This window comes from Magnolia sinica, chromosome 16 (assembly GCF_029962835.1).
Source record: "Magnolia sinica isolate HGM2019 chromosome 16, MsV1, whole genome shotgun sequence".
NCBI lineage: Eukaryota > Viridiplantae > Streptophyta > Magnoliopsida > Magnoliales > Magnoliaceae > Magnolia > Magnolia sinica.
The window spans coordinates 33821982-33827981 of NC_080588.1; positions in this window are offsets into that span (position 1 = coordinate 33821982).

A 6000-nucleotide genomic window follows, 5' to 3' on the forward strand; every position below is an offset into this window, starting at 1 on the left:
CACATATCCACTATATCGAAAACTTTGAGTACGATGCAGAAAGGGAAATATAAATATAGATATCGGTACTCCAAAAGCTCAGCTACATGCTCCTGCCTCAATGCTGCTACGATCCAACGTCACCTGCACGCAACGGTCATGCATAAGCTTATGAAAAGCTTAGAGGGTGGTGTAAGTGTGTGCGCAAGGTATATGTCAAGTATGCGATATCAGAGTAATGTGGAATATGCTGGCAAGTCCATGAATGCTATCGGCCATACCAAGGCCATGCGATGTAAAGCATGAATGCTATCAGCCATACCAAGGCCATGCGATGCGAGACATGAATGCTATCGGCCATACTAAGGCCATGCGATGTAAGGTATGAATGTTATCGGCCATACCGAGGCCAAGCAATATGAGACCTACATAGTCAAATGTCATATGCGAGATGCAACACAAGCATGCTAGTCCTCATCAAGTACATTTATCAGTACAGTTCCCCTCTGGGATATCACTGGGGTCTAGTACACTCCACACTGACTGTTGCCTCCTTAGCCGCACAACCCAGTGAGTGGAAGAGACCACACTATCCGCCTGACTAGTAGTCTTCCAATACCTACCCGACTCGTCGATAATGGACCCATTTACGAGCTGGTCAAACTCAGCCTAGCTTACAGCACCCTCACTCAGGCGGATAAGGCCATATCCCCTTCTAACCGACCACGACACAGTGGGAGACACGGCCTACCAGTATTCGGCACTTGTGCGCTCATGTATCCACTTGGTTTAGACGTTGGAGCATCTCCTGATACCAAAAAGGTTCTGAGACTTTCACCCAAGGACATCCTATGTTCCCACAGTGCTAGAGCCAATATTTTCGGTATCCAATTCGGACATCCACGATGTGCCTGTGGAGGCCACGACCTTGATGTCGCTAGGGCGTACAGGGATCATGTCACACAAATGTGAGATGCATGAATCACACTATCTAGTCATGCAGAAATCCTACGCATACCGCTTACTCATGTGGGCAACTCTTATCAGTGAGTCCCATAAACAATCTACCCAATGACATATGCTATGATCAGTCACTCCTCATATCAAGCATATATATGATGTGTATGGGCATGAATCATGGAGTTATACTAAGCATGTTATATGGTGATGAACTATCTTCATAACGAAGATGGGCCTAGATGGCCTACACACAACTAGTATGTGCCTAACAATGGGCCCTAGGGAGAGTTACAATGTGGGCATTTAACCATCATTGCTCTTACAATGTGGACGTCAAACCATCATTGCTCCTAAGGCATGGCCCGCCATAAACATCATTACATACATCATGGTGGAATCACACATCGCAATGGACCTCATATACATCACATTTGGCCCCAAAGGCCTCACTCATGGTCCTTGTATACATCACATTAGGCCTCAACCCATGGGCCTCAAATACATCACAAAGGGCCTTATATACATCAAGTGGGCCACATCACATGGGCCGTACCAATAGGCCTCATATACATCAAGTGGGCCACATTAATGGGCCGCACTAATGGGCCTCATATACATCAAGTGGGCCGCACCAATGGGCCTCATATACACGAAGTGGGCCGCACCAATGGGCCTCATATACACGAAATGGGCTGCATCATGTTGGCCACACCATAAATAACAGTGGAGGTAGTGATCGAAAGATCATCTGGACCATGCCACAAATAGCCGTGGTGATAATGATTTCCCCTGTCTAAACTCCACAGGGCCCACCATCATGTTTATTTTCCATCCAATCTGTTCATAAGGTCACAAAGACCTGAATTAAGAGGAAAAAAAATATCATATTGATCCAGAATTTCGGTGGTCCCAAAAGGATTTCAACGGTGAGCGTTCAACTCTCCACTGTTTTCTGCAGTGTGATCCACTTAATTGATCTGCCTCATTTGTAATCTCAGGCCTTAAGACAAGCTTGCCAATTGGATGGAAGGTTTAGATGTATCACATACATCAGCGGGCCCCACAGAACTTGCTGATGTCAAGACCAACAACTAACTACTGCTGCTGGGACCATAGATGGATGGTCTGGATCAAAGTCAGATCAGACCCACCGAGCTTGCTGATGTATACAGCAGCTATGTTACTACTCGTGGGTTCCCACTGTCCCAACCTGGTGGATGGTGTGGATTATCATACAAATATCACGGTGGGCTACATTCAAATGGACGGACGGCGTGGATTCCACCCATGCATCAGGAGGGTCCTGTCCAGATGGACGGACGGTGTGGATGAAACCCACACACGTCAGGTGGGTCCCACAGAACTTGGTGACGTCCTCAGCAGGTATAAGATGTGCCAGCCAATCCGCTTTCAACAACAGGTGGGTTCCCACATGGGGCCCACCACATATGTATATAACATATATATGTATATTATATATATATATATATATATATATATATATATATATATATATATATATATATATATATATTTTAAGGTTTGGGATGGGGTGCTGGATAGCACACATGCATCACGGTGGTCCCACGTGGGTGGGACCAAGCCGATATTTGTTTTCTTTCCTCGTCCAGGCCCATCATATGGATGGTCAAGTTGAACTTATCCAACAGGTGGGGTCCATACAGGTGGACAGCATAGATAACATAAATACATCATAATGGGATTTCCACCATCCATGCTGTAGATCTAATCCGTTCTTCTAGGTGGGCCATCAAACAGGGAAAGAGAGAGAGAGAGAGAGAGAGAGAGAGAGAGAGAGAGATGGAGGGACCCCGGCACTATGGGCCCTCCCTTCCATGTATTACAACATACATCAAGTGGGTCCCATTACACGTGGGCCCACCAATCAAAATCAACGGTGGAGATCCCTTCTCCACCAATATGCAAGGTCTAGATGACCTTTTCAAACTAGGAAAGAAAACGTCATGATGGGGTCCATGGAGAATGGCCCCATCATGGGATGAACATATGAATCATGGTGGGCCATTGGCCACACCTAGGGTCCAAAGTGAGATCCATACCATCAATCGGTAGGCCCCACTTGGTCCATCATCAAAAATAAAAATCTAAACCTATAAGAACACCCACCGTTGGATCTTCTTGGTCCGATAGAATGCCAAACTCCTTAGCTCTCTCTTTGATAGAGGATGATGAGGATTGAAGGGCTATGATGAGGGATTTTGGGTAGGAAGTGGGCCACACACTTAGCTTATTTTCTCTCCTTAGAATTTTTCTCTCATGGTTGCTTGGAAAATGGTAGAGAAATGGGATAAGATGGAGTGATGGATGGGAGAGAGGAATGGGTGTTGTAAGAGAGGGATGGGTGTGTGTAAGAGAGAGTTGACTTATGGGGAGGGTGAGGTGGCATGGGGTATGGGTTGCTTGTCTTTGTTGGTAAGAAAGGGATGGGAGAGGCATGGGTTGTGTACTTAACTAGTACTTGATTGATTGATGTGATGGGTTGTATAGATTCTCTCAGAATTCTCAACGCATGGCATTTCTTTGAAATATATGCGGGCCCACAACTCTTGGCCTGGGTATCGCATTGGTGTATAAGGAACCGCTGTGATGGTACGGTCGCGATGGTACTAGTTTCGAGTCGAGCCAGCTCATAATCATAGGTGCAAATATCGATTATAGGTCGCGGGTTGTGAAAATTCAACACGGAGGATCGCGGGAGTCTACGGAATGGTATGGACTAGGATACGGGCTTTACAGCTCTCTCCTCCTAATAAAAATTGTCTTCAAAATTTACACTATCATCGCAACTAAGCATAACTCATAAAAGGAGAGAAATCATGGCATCATATATAATCAGAGAGAAGTGAGATGGCAAGGCAGGTTGATAAGCCACGGCTTGAACACGCCTAGTGATCTTGAAAGGTCCTATGAATCTCGGAGCAAGCTTGCCCTTCACTCCAAACGAACCATAGCGTTCATGGGTGAGACCTTGAGATAGACATAGTCCCCAACGACAAACTCCAAGGGATGATGCCGATGATCACCAAAACTCTTTTGCCGGCTCTGAGCTATGCGCATCCTTTGCCTGATGATGTCAATGACCTCTAATGTCTCCTGCATAAGCTCGGGACCTAGGAGATGCCGCTCTCCAACCTCGGTCCAACAACTTGGAGCTCTATAAGGTCTGCCGTATAATGCCTCAAAAGGAGTCATGCCAATGGTTGCCTAATAGCTGTTGTTGTATGCGAACTCAGCCAATCGCAGGTGCTCATCCCAGCTACCCAAGAAATCAATCATGCAAGCCTGAAGCATATCCTCAAGGATCCAATTGACCCTCTTGGCCTGCCCATCGGTTTGTTGATGATACGTGGTGTTGAGCTACAAAATAGGCCCCATCGCCGTCTGGAAGCTCCTCAAAACTAAGACATGAACCTCGGGTCTCGGCCAGAAATGATTGAAATTAGAACACTGTGCAATCTCACAATCTCATTGATTAATAACCTCGCAAGCTGGTTTAAAGTCTAGGTCACATGAATTGTAAGAAAATGCGCTGACTTCGTCAGACGATCGATGACAATCCAGATAAAATCGGTGGATATGTGATCCTACTTCCATAATGGGACGCTTAACAGCTGCAAGGGACTAGGGGGTCTCTGATGATCGGCCTTGACATGCTGGCACGTGTCACACTCAGCCACAAAACTGCTATTTGACACTTCATCTCTGCCCAAAAATACTAACTCATCATATCGCGATACATCTTCGTCGAGCCAGGGTGGATAGAAAATCGCGATCGATGTGTCTCGGTCATAAAATCTCTGTGCAACTCAGGAATATCCGGGACACATAATCGGCCTATAAAGTGAAGTCCACCATCAGAACCAATCTACCAATCTGACTGACTCTCATATGTTGCCTCTGCCTGATAACTCTGTAATGACTCATCTGCATGCTGAGCCTCGATCACCCTTGCGACAAGAGTGTGTTGAATTGACAAGCTCGATAACTGCACAATAGAAGACTGTAAGCCGATCTCAAAGTCGAATGCTGACACATCCTCAAGTATTTTCCACTCCTGAATCATCATGTGTGCCACCAGGCCTCATGGCTGACGGCTGAGGGCATCTACCACCACGTTCGTCTTGCCCGGGTGGTACTGAAGATGAAAATCATAGTCCTTCAGGAGCTCCATCTAACGCCTCTGTCTCATGTTGAGTTCGGACTGAGAGAATAGATACTTCAAGCTCTTGTGGTCGGAGAAGAGCTCGAACCTAACCCCATAGAGATAGTGCCTCCACACCTTTAGTGTGAAGACAACTACTGCCAATTCCAAATCATGCGTGGGGTAGTTCAGCTCATGGACCTTGAGCCGGCGAGACACATAAGCCACCGGCTTCCCGTGCTGCATCAGGACAACACCCAAGCCAACTTGCGAGGCATCAGTAAATACAATAAATCCATCACTCTCAGAGGGAAGAGTGAGGACAAGAGCGGACATGAGGTGATCCTTCAGCTCCACAAATTCTTGCTCAAGAGCGTCACTCTAAACGAACTCAGTGCCCTTCCGGGTCAACCTAGTCAATGGGGCTGCAATACGGGAGAATCCCTTAATGAAACGTCGGTAGTAGCCCACCAAACCAAGGAAACTATGGATCTCGGACGCATTCGTGGGCTGGCCCCATTAATGCACGACATCAATCTTCGAGTGGTCCACTGCCACACCCTGTCTCATCACCACATGACTGAGGAACTTCACCTCCTTTTGATAGAACTCACACTTCTCCAGCTTCGCGTAAAGCTGGAGTGCACGGTAGGTCTGCAAAGTAATCTCCAAATGCAGCTCATGCTACTCATGGGTCCTTGAATATATTAGAATGTCGTTGATGAACACCACAACAAACTGATCAAGATACGGATGAAAGACCTCGTTCATCAACTGCATGAATACCATGGGCGCATTGGTCAGTCCGAAGGACATGACCTAGAACTCAAAATGACCATACCGCATCCTGAATGCTGTCTTCAGGATATCCTCCTCAT